Raw genomic sequence first — 12,022 nt, forward strand, 5'->3', positions numbered from 1 at the left:
ATTGATGATCAGTATCAATGAATTTCAATGTTACTACTCCTTTCTGAACATAGTCTCTAATAAAATGATGTTTTATTTCTATGTGCTTAGCTCTGGAGTGTAAAATGGGATTCTTGCTTAAACAAATGGCAGCAATATTATCACAGAAGATAAGGATGTTACTCTCAAAGATTTGCAGATCCTCTAATTGATTCTTCATCCAGAGCATCTGAGTAGTGCACAGTGATGCTGAGATGTATTCCGCTTCTGCAGTGGACATGGCTATGGTTGATTGTCTTTTGCTGGCCCAGGATATCAGATTCTTTCCAAAGAGTTGACAATTTCCAGATGTACTTTTTCGTTCCATTCTGTCTCCTGCGTAATCTGCATCACAAAAACCAGATAGTCTATACTCTGATGTTTTCTCATACATTAGGCCCATGTTAGGAGTTCCTTTCAGATATCTGAGAATTCTCTTAATTGCTGTTAAGTGAGATTCTCTAGGGTCTGATTGAAATCTGGCACAAAGACAAACACTAAATAAAATATCAGGACGAGTAGCAGTCAGATAGAGAAGGGAGCCTATCATACCACGATAGAGCTTCTGACAAACCTTTTGACTGACTTCTTCTTTTTCAAGAATGCAGGTTGAATGCATGGGTGTCTTTGCAGATTTGCATTCAGCCATTTCAAATTTCTTCAAAATGTCTTTTATGTATTTACTTTGATGAACGTACGTGACTTCTGAAGTTTGATTGATTTGAATTCCTAGAAAGAACTTTAGCTCTTGCATTAAGCTCATTTCAAATTCTGCCTGCATTAGCTCAGAGAATTCTTGACATACAGATGCGTTAGCTGAACCGAATATGATATCATCAACGTATATCTGGCATATCATGAGATAATTATTAATGTTTTTACAGAAGAGTGTGGAGTCAACTTTTCCTCTAATAAAATCATGTTCCAGAAGAAAATTACTTAGTCGTTCATACCAAGCTCTGGGAGCTTGTTTTAATCCATATAAAGATTTCTTAAGTTTAAAAACATGTTCTGGACACTTTGAATTTTCAAAACCTGGAGGTTGGTTGACATACACTTCTTCTGATATATAACCATTAAGGAATGCGCTCTTGACATCCATTTGATACAATTTGATAGAATGATTTATAGCGAAAGATACAAGTAAGCGAATAGATTCTAACCTGGCGACTGGGGCAAAGGTTTCATCGTAGTCAATACCTTCTTGTTGACTGTAACCTTGAGCCACCAGTCGAGCTTTGTTTCTGACAACTTCTCCTTTCTTATTCGACTTATTTCTGAACACCCATCTTGTTCCGATAATGTGAGTGCCTCTGGGCTTAGGAACAAGATCCCAAACGTCGTTCTTTGTGAATTGATCTAGCTCTTCTTGCATGGCTAGAACCCAGTCGCTATCTTGAAGTGCCTCATCACAGGAAGTAGGCTTGATTAGAGATACTAGTCCCAGAGGAGTTTCTTCAGGAGTCTTGAAGGTAGACCTAGTTCGGATAGGTTCGTCCTTATTTCCCAGAATCAACTCTTCATATATGTTGAGGCGACTTTTAGCTTTCTTTGGGATTGCTGGGGAGTTAGTTCCTTCTGAAGTTTGAATGGCAGTTGCTTCTGGAGCTTTAATCTTCTCGTCAGAACCTGCAAGAGTGATCTCCAGATCTGCAAGTTTCTCAACTAGCTTTGACTTTTCAGGGTCAAGCTTATCATCAAATATGACATGAATTGATTCTTCCACAATTTTGGTTTTTGTATTGTATACTCTGTAGCCTTTAGAGCGTTTTGAGTATCCTAACATAATACCTTTTTGTGCTTTGGAATCAAACTTGTTCAGATGTTCTTTAGTATTTAAAATAAAACAAGAACATCCAAAAGGATGAAAATAGGAAATGTTTGGTTTTCTTCCTTTATACAGTTCATAGGGAGTCTTCTCCAGAATATGTCTTATGGAGATTCTATTCTGAATGTAACACGCTGTATTTATAGCTTCAGCCCAAAAGTGCTTAGCCACATTTGTTTCATTGATCATGGTTCTGGCCATCTCTTGGAGTGTCCTATTCTTCCTCTCTACAACTCCATTTTGTTGTGGAGTTCTAGGGCAGGAGAAATCATGGGATATTCCATTAGAGTCAAATAATTCCTCAAAAAATTTATTTTCAAATCCCCCACCATGATCACTTCTGACTCTGATGATTTTTGAGTCAAATTCGTTTTGCCCTTTGGAACAGAAGCTAGTGAATACAGAGTGAGACTCACTCTTGTGCTTTAAGAATTTTACCCATGTCCAGCGACTGAAATCATCAACAATGACTAGTCCATACTTCTTTCCATTGACTGATGCTATTTTCACAAGACCAAATAAATCAATGTGAAGAAGTTCCAGAGGCTTAGAGGTAGAAACAATATTTTTCTTTTTGAAAGATGATTTTGAAAATTTTCCTTTCTGACATGCTTCACATAGAGCATCTGAAGAAAACTTCAGCTTAGGTAGACCTCTGACTAACTCGAGTTAATTTAGCTGAGATAATTTTCTCATGCTAATGTGGCCCAAGCGTCTATGCCATACCCATTTCTCTTCGTGAACAGACATCAGACATTTCACATTTTGTTCTTTTAAATCAGAAAGGTTTATTTTATAGATATTGTTTTTCCTCTTGCCAGTGAATAGGACAGAACCATTGTTTTGATTTATGGCTTTACATGTTTTTTTATTAAAGATTACATCATATCCGTTATCACTTAATTGACTTATTGATAACAGATTATGCATTAATCCTTCTACATATAACACATCAGATATAGAGGGAAGAGTACCATTACCAATAGTTCCGGAGCCTCTGATCCTTCCTTTCTGATCTCCTCCGAAGCCTACGAATCCAGCATCTTTAAGTTCCAGGCTTTGGAACATAGACTTTCTTCCCGTCATGTGTCGCGAGCATCCAGAGTCCAGGTACCATGACTGGTGTTTTAATTCTGCTGCATAAGATATCTGCAACATAAACAATCTTATCCTTTGGTACCCAGAGTCTTCTGGGTCCTTTGTGATTAGTTTTCCCAGAGTTTCTTAACACTTTGGGTTTTCTAGCATTATTAAATTGTTGCTCTTGTGTATGTGTATAATGATATGAAAATGGAGATTTAGGTTGGTCATTAGTAGAAGTTTTATCTTCACTAAGATCATACCCAATTCCTCTTCTATTGTTCTGACTGACTCCATAAATCATGGATGCCATTATGCTCCTCCCTATCCCATTTTTCAGAAACTTTTGAAAGGATTTTTCATATTTGTAAATTATTGTGTTTGAAGTTTGTGGAGCTTGAGATAACGCTTCTTCAAGTTTTGAGCAATTTTTCTTTGTTGCATCTCTTTCTAATGTCAAAGTTCTGTTTTCATCTTTTAGTTCTAAAATTGTTATCTCAAGTTTGCCACATTCTTCTAATGTTTCTTCAAGAACGCCTTTTATAGCTTTAAATTTTTGTTTGAGTTTCTGATATGAGCAGAGAGTTTAAGACAAACATGATTCTATGTCAGATCGAGAGACTTCAGAAAATACCTTTTCTGATTCAGATTCTTCATCTGAAGTGTTCTTGGACGTGGTAGCCATGAGTGCCACGTTAGCCTGTTCATCAGAGTCTGATTCTGATGAGTCAGATTCGCTGTCATCCCAGGTAGCCATCAGTCCCTTTTTGGTTCTGAGGGAATTTTTCTTGAAGTTCTCTTTTCTGGAACTGTCTTTCTTTAACATGGGGCACTCGTTTCTGTAGTGACATGTTTCTTTACATTCATAACACGTAACATCTTTGTTAGATTTACCTTTTGAGGCTGATTCTGATCGGTCCCCTCTGGGTCTTGGTCTCCTGAAGTTATTATTCCTCTTTCTCCAGAGTTGTTTTACTCTTCTGGTCAGAAGGGATAATTCTTCCTCATCGTCAGAATCTTCTTGTTCAGAGTCATCAGCGTCTTCTGTTTCGGCCTGGAAGGCTTTATTTCTGTCAGACTTGCGCCTTTCAGATCTGGACTTTAATGCTATAGACTTGATCTTCTTCTGAGGCTCATCTTCCTCCAGTTCTATCTCATGACTTCTGAGTGAACTGACAAGCTCTTCAAGGCTGATGTTGTTCAGATCCTTTGATAGCTTTAAGGCTGTGACCATGGGTCTCCACTTCTTTGGAAAGCTTTTGACTATCTTTTTGACATGGTCTGCAGTTGTGTATCCTTTGTCTAACACTTTGAGACCTGCAATAAGAGTTTGGAATCTAGAAAACATTACCTCTACAACTTCATCATCCTCCATTTTGAAGGCTTCATATTTCTGGATTAGAGCCAGAGCCTTTGTGTCTTTGACCTGAGAGTTTCCTTCATGAGTCATCCTTAGGGAGTCGAGTATGTCTTTAGTTGTTTCCCTGTTGGTGATTTTTTCATACTCATTGTAGGATGTGGCATTGAGAAGTATCGTTTTGGCTTTGTGATGATTTTTGAATTCACACTTCTGATCATCTGTCATTTTACTTCTGGGAACGACAACTCCAGCATCTGTTACAGGAGGTTTGTATCCAACTGTGACAATGTCCCAGAGATTAGCATCATAGCCCAGAAAGAAACTTTAAATTCTATCTTTCCAGTAATTGAATTTCTCTCCATCAAAGACTGGAGGCTTAGTGTTGTAGCTGTCTCTTTCATTGGTGTTGGCCATAGTTTTTTTCATTCTGGATCTCTCTACACTGTTAAGTGTTTGATTAGAAAATCAATAACAGAGCGAAAGCTCTGATACCAACTGAAGGTGAGAAAAATAAGAAAGGGGGGTTTGAATTGTTTTAGAAAATAAAAGCTTTTTCAAAAGTAAGAACACACAGAATTTTATACTGGTTCGCTTATAACACAAAGCTACTCCAGTCCACCCGGCCAAGGTAATTTCGCCTTCAAAAACGACTTAATCCACTAATCTTAAAAAGATTAATACAACCAAATGTCTAAGAGAGTGATCTCTTAGTCTTCCCAAGTATACAGACTACGCAGAGTCACTTGAGGAACAAAAGCAATTTAGCAAAAATAGATTTGTAATCGAGAGTGCTTCTAAGAGTAAGCAAATATTACAGCAGAATAAACAAGCAAGTGTTTTCACGTATGAGCAGCAGCTCGTGAAAAACTAAGAGAGAACATAAAGAATTTTCTGTGCGTTGTTGTGTGTCTCTCACTGAAGTAGGTTGTCCTTTATATAGTGGTTGAAAGGACCGTTGGAGTGATGACAGAATATTGGCCTTTGATGAGCATTCAATGTCATTACTTCTGTGTTTCTTGCCATAACCAATTTGTCTCCCTGAATAACTTCTTTCTAAAAATACTTTCTTTCCATTTGAAGAAATTCTTTCTGTTACTCTTTCTGGATTTGGAGAAACTTTATCAGAGTCTTGTTATCTCGGAGTTTCTGTGTCAGAAGGAGATTGCGTTGAGGTTACGTCAGAGCTTCTGCGAGTACTGGTCTTCTAGATCATCAGAACTATGTCCAGTGGATGTTTAGAGCTTCTGGTTCTTTCTACTGTCTTGTTTTGCTCAGAATCAGAATTTCTAGAGCGCACTTCTTCTTCAGATGCTTCTGATCTTCTAGTACTTTGTATCTGATCAAGGTTTGTATCTGATAAAAGGATCAAATTCCTTTGTTGATGTTCAGAGTCCTACACACTTAGAGAATTTTCGTTAGGGTGCCATTTTTGGTTTCATCCTTTGTTATCATCAAAATCTTGGAATTCTATTGTAGAACTAATTTTGTTCTTACAGTGGAGACCTTAATTGCTGTTGAATTGAAATCCCAACCCTCACTAAAGGAATTTTCAGTTTTCTCTTTCTCTTTCAAGCTTGAAATTCAACATCATTAGTTGAATTTGAAAGCTCAATTCCTTAACCTATCATCACCATCACACTTCTAGAGTAAAGGCAGATCAAGATCTTGAAGAATTCGTGCCATTTCAAAGCTTCATTTCAGAGGTAGAACCTCAAACTTTTTTGATCTAGATCTTGCAATTCAATGTGAATTTCTTTGGTTTGTGTTGTTTTCTAAAGTCCTCATGCTTGAGGCAGGCCAGTGGTGGTCTTAATTGTGCAAATCGTGCCATTACAGTTGACACACCATGATTTTCAAGCTCACGTTTCTCCCTAAATAGGAATGGTGAGGATGATCCATGGTTACAGTGGTGATGTACATCACCTAGGCTTCATTTCGATGTCCTCAGTTTTTATTTTCATTGCAACTTATTTTCCTGCGCGTGGTGGCCGGATTCTGGTACTTCACCGGAGAATAAGGTGTTTTTCACCGCCTGTACCACATGTGCATCTTCAGAGCCCTTGGATCGTGTATAAACGTTATAATCCTGGCTGTTCCATGTGTTTACTTCTTTTAAATCATTGTGTTACGCGTTTGACCAAGGCACACCATGTATCTGCGCCTTAGAGTTGTTGATCCCTTGCCACGTCAATTAATGAAATGATCTGATGGCGCTGGATTTTTCTTATTTTCGGTTAATTTCATTTAATACCTTTTATTTTCAAAAATTCATAAATAGTTTATTTGAAGTCACAAAAATATGAGATCAATGCCAAAAAAATTCTTGAAAAATCTAGTTTCATATTTTGATTTTTTCTTATTTTTGTGACTTCATTTAATATTTTTTGTGAATTATTTGATTTTTATTAGTTTTAATTCATTTTTAATTACTTTCTGATATTTGAAAAATCCAAAAATATTTTCCTAACACCTATGGATCATGATAAGTCAATGAAAAATAGTCTCATCAACTTCTTATTTGATTTGAGATTTAATTGAGATTTTAATTCATATTGTGTTATTTTTTATTGTTTTTAAATAATTTCTGATTTAAAAAATGATTGAGAAAATTTGTCAAAGTTTGTTTGACCATGTTAGACCTATGAGAATTTAATTGGACTTGTTGAAGTTGATTTGAATTAAATTTGAGGTTTGACCATATTTTGTTTATTTTATTTTGCATTTATTTTTAATTCAAAAAATACCAAAAAAATATGGTTAACTTGTTGACTTGTAATCTTCATTTCTTTTCTGTTTAGCATTGATTGATGATGATTTGGTTCACTTTTGACCAATTGAGTTTGATACTTGAATTCTCTTTCCATCCATTTCATCTTCATCCCATTCTTTTTCTAATTTGGCCAATGAGTTAATGTCTTATGGTTGGTCTTGACAAATGAGAGGTTTAACCTTCTTTGATCCAAACCAAACTCAACTTGATCCAAGATCAAGTGAGTTGTTTTGTGTCCAAGATAGGTTGCTTCTTGGTCAAGCAAAAAACCTAAAGTCCATACAAGGCCCTTCCCCTTTTGTTTTGGCATGGCAAGTTTGTGGAGCTTGGCTTACTAGTCATGATCTCTAACTTGTGTTTATTTGCCTATAGTTTTATTGACCGACCTCAGATAGGTGTGACCACTATATTAGTCCACTTATGATTGCTTAACATAGCGCTACATTGTCTTATGACAAACTAACATAACTTCATTAATTACTAACTTTAATTTGAGCATTTAATTTCTTGCAATTTACTTTAATGTCATTTATTTCTTGCTCATTTATTCATATTGCTTTTCACTTTGCTCACTTGAGCACATATTTTACGTTTATGTCATTTTCCTTTTGCTCATTTGAGCTCATTATTGTATATAAACATATTGCTATCTTGTGTTTGTTTTGTGTTTGTTTGTGTGAACCAAATGCAAAAAGGAGAAAGGACTTAGAATTAGTACTTACCTATGCTTAAATGAGTTCAAGAGGAACTAGGCGTCATACCTTTAGAATGCTAAAATGGTTGAAGAGCAATTAGGCCTCATGCCTTTAGAATGCTAAAGGTCAAAGTTGACTTTAAAGGATCTTCTCTTCCAAAACTCATTCTTTGTCCATTCCTCTTATTGTGTTGTGAACTTTTTGATGTTTGCTCCTGTGTGATAGGAATTCCATCTTGAGATAGTAAAGAGGACCATTGTCATGAGTAGCCAAGTTAAGAGAGACAAGCCAAGTGAAGATCCTAGGAGCTTGAATCTAAATTGTTTGATTGCTTAATTGTGTGCTAAGTCCAAAGGAAAGGAGCATCTTGAATCATCTCTATGATTTCAAGAAAATGAACTCCAAGGGTTTTATCTTCTCTCTTATCTTTGTATGCTTTAGGACTAGCCCTTCTCTTCTTCTCCCCACTCTAACCCAAGCCAAAATCTTTTCTTACAAACTTTGACTTTGTTTCAAATTAGAAACCTAGGCCTTATGCCTTTGACTTTTCAAACTCCTTTTTTATTAATACTCATTGTGAATAAATCTTAATCCAACTTTGACCTTATTTTGTAAATAAATCTAACTTGTAAATATAACTCATTTCAAGTTTGTTTTTGTGGTTCCAATGGCCACCTTTGTTAAAACTCTTCAAAAAAACATTAGTCATAGGTTTGAGTTATCATAGTGGTTGATGTAAATCTCACCCCATCCTTAGTGATTGGATTGTAAGTCTTCCATGCTTATTATATGGTTAACCCCTCACTAGTATGTTGAAGCCTTCCTCACATGGTGGATTGTTGGTTTAGGTTGAGTTTTCTCCCTTTGATAACAAAAGAGCTTAAGGCTTTTGATCAAACCAATTCACCAATCTTTGTGATTTTTACCCCGAACTACGAGGTTTAATCCTACCTTTGTGATGGTACGTAGGCAATGGGTTCATCCATTCAAACAACAAACTTGTAAATATAATCTATTCTCTTCCATCCCTCCAATCTTTTGCGCATATTTTCACAAATACCAACCTACAACGCATATTTGCAAAAAGGGTTCCCTTAGAGTACTAAGGATGTTTTGGGTGCGTAAAACCTTCCCATTTCATAACCAACCCCCTTACCCAGATCTCTGACATTTTTATTAGTTTTTGATTTGATAAAACTTCTTACTTGGCTTTTGTTAGCTTGCAGAAAAGTGGCGACTCTACTGGGGACACACACATCTCTAGTGGGTTTAGCATACTTTTTGCTTGTATGTGTTGTATGTCTATATTTATTGGTGACATATTTTTGTGAAAATATGGGATGACTGTATTGTTTGTAATGTATGAATTGCTTGATATATTAATTGCTTGTATGCATGGTGGTTTCTTATGAGACGAGTTCTATACCTGAACTCGAGTGCACTTATGATAGGAGAATGGCATAGTCTTGTTAACTTGTGTGGAGTTATTCCTTAGCAAGTTGACTTGCAAGCCCATTCACTTGGTGGGGGTCTTGTTGGGATCAATAATGTCACACGAGTAGTCGTGGTTAGGCATTACTCTTTCCAATATAAACCTTAGAAGCCAAGGACCTTAGATACCTAGACCATCTTGGCCTATTTTAGGACGTAGTGCGAAGGTCGTTCAAGTGTAAGATTTGATACGATTGTTACGCGATACTATATTCATAAGAGTCTTTCTTGAGAATATTTTTGGAATACAAGTAGTCGTTTTATCCGATAATATCCAAAAGATGAGATGATGACTACGGGGATCCTTTTAGAACATGATTGTCAGGTTTAACCATAGTACACTCCCTTTGGGTGGTTCTTAACCGAGACTCCATGCTCGTGACTCTCAACAAACCCTTGATTCGCGGTTGATCCGTTCTCGTATATCCTCAATATCAATGGAACTTGGGTGTTGATAAGGTGTAAACCATAATCCACCAAAATAGATTATTGATATTGACGATGACTTGAGCCATCCCGTGACCTTTGTGTGGTGTGACTTGCTTGATCCTTGAGTGTGATTGTTGCATCCATGCATTCATGCATTCATTTGCATCCATATCATCAACAATGAAGATTTCAAGGAACTTAAGAGGTCTATTTGCAAATTTTCAGACATGGATAAGCAAAGAAGGAATACAAAGAAGTACAGTTTCAGACAACCCGACTTGAAAGAGTTAAGGAGTTTGACATCTTATGTATTAGAGCCTTTGGAGTTCAAAGCTCGCCATGGGAAGCTTCTGCCTATTCTTTCTACAAAGGTGGATGAAGGTATGATGAGTGTGTTGGTGCAGTTCTATGATCCCCTGTATCGATGCTTCACTTTTCCGGATTTCCAGCTTTTGCCTACACTTAAGGAGTATGCCTATCATGTGGGTATACCTATTCTGGATCAGTTTCCGTTCAGTGGCTTAGAGAAGATTCCGTCTTCTCACGAGATTACTGATATGCTTCATGTAGATGTATCTGATATTGTTGCTCATATGACTACCAAAGGTGGAATTCAAGGTCTCCCATCTGATTTTCTCATTGCCCAAGCTACTTTGTTTGGGAAGGCCATGAGTGAGGACGCTTTTGAAGCCATATTTGTACTACTCATTTATGGGCTAGTGTTATTTCCCAACATCGACAATTTTGTGGATGTGAACGCTATTAGGATTTTCTCTTCTCTTAATCCCGTTCCGAATCTATTGGGTGACACTTATTTCTCTTTGCATATGAGGAATGAAAAAGGTGGTGGTTCCATTGTGTGATGTCTGCCTCTGTTGTACAAGTGGTTTATTTCGCACTTGCCTCAGACGCTCGCCTTCAAGGAGAACAATGGATGTCTACGGTGGTCTGCGAGACTCATGTCTCTCACTAATGATGATATCTCTTGGTATAACCGTGTTTATGATGATGTTTAGATTATGGACTCTTGTGGTGAATTCTCCAATGTCCCTCTTCTTGGTACATGTGGTGGAATTAACTACAATCCTGCTTTGGCTCGCCGTGAGCTTGGGTTCCCCTTAAAGGATAAACCTAACAATATTGTGTTGGAAGGCTTGTCCTTTCAAAAGGGTAAAGATCCTCAGAACTTGAAGGATAGGATGGTCCGCGCCTGGCGCAAAGTTCATAAGAAAGGGAGAAATGAACTTGGTCCGAAGAATTGTATTGCTTTGGAACCTTACACTGCTTGGGTGAGGAAGAGGGCTCTCGAGTACCGCATGCCGTACAATTATCCGAGAACTACCCCTTGGATATGGTTGGGCCTTCAACCCTCCCTAACCAAGGAGTAGAGGAGTTGAGAGATGAAGACCGGTCGCGTGTATGGGTTCGTGAACGTGAGGAACTTCTTCAGCAGCTCAAAGATAAAGATGCAGTGATAGAGTTTCTAGAGCATCAGGTTATTGATGAGCCTGATGATGTGGTTACTTCTCTTCTCCATCATTCATCTAGGTTTTGGAAAAGGAAGTATGATCAGCTCGCCAAGGAGAAGGCCGATATGGAAGCAGCTTATGAGAGAGAGGTGAAGAGGCTTCGTGTAGCCTATCTTCCGATCTCGGAGGCTTTGGACGATTGTTTCTAGGGCTCCATAGGATGTTTATTCCTCCTTTTCTCTTGTATTCTATTTGGTTACCAAAATTGTACTACTTCATTGGTGTAAAAAGTTTCCAAATATTATTGCTATAAGTATTCCATATATGTCTTAAAAGTTAAATCTTTTCAAACATTTGCAAATAGATCTCTACAAAATTCCTCTAATAAAAACAAACCATATGCACAAACATTGCATGCATCATATGTATAAGCAGGTTTTATTCTGAGTTCCTGGTCAGTGGTCTAACTCTTTGCTCTTCATTTATTTTGAAGACAAGCTGACGCACCGATATAATACTAGAGCCAATCATCCGAAGATAATGGAGCATTTAGAGCAAGAGAACAGGGACCTGAAGGAAGAGATTGCTAGGCTGACTGCCATGATGGAGTCAGTTCTAGCCGCCCAAAGCCATGCCTCGCCAACTCCTGCAACTCCTCCCGCGAGGACTGTCATATCCGAGGTAGCTACGTCAACCGTGCCTGCTGCAACAGCCCACTTTGCTCCGACTATGCCAGCTGGGTTCCCTTGGGGAATGCCATCTAATTTCGTGCCAGAGGGCTTCACTCATACTCTCGCTTCTCTGCCGGCATCTAGCCCGGTCCTGTCTGTGCCACCTCCCGTTGTGCACACCCTTCCCCGTGTTGAAGATACCATTTATCAT

Source organism: Lathyrus oleraceus, chromosome 5, assembly GCF_024323335.1.
Source record: "Lathyrus oleraceus cultivar Zhongwan6 chromosome 5, CAAS_Psat_ZW6_1.0, whole genome shotgun sequence".
NCBI classification, from domain to species: domain Eukaryota; kingdom Viridiplantae; phylum Streptophyta; class Magnoliopsida; order Fabales; family Fabaceae; genus Lathyrus; species Lathyrus oleraceus.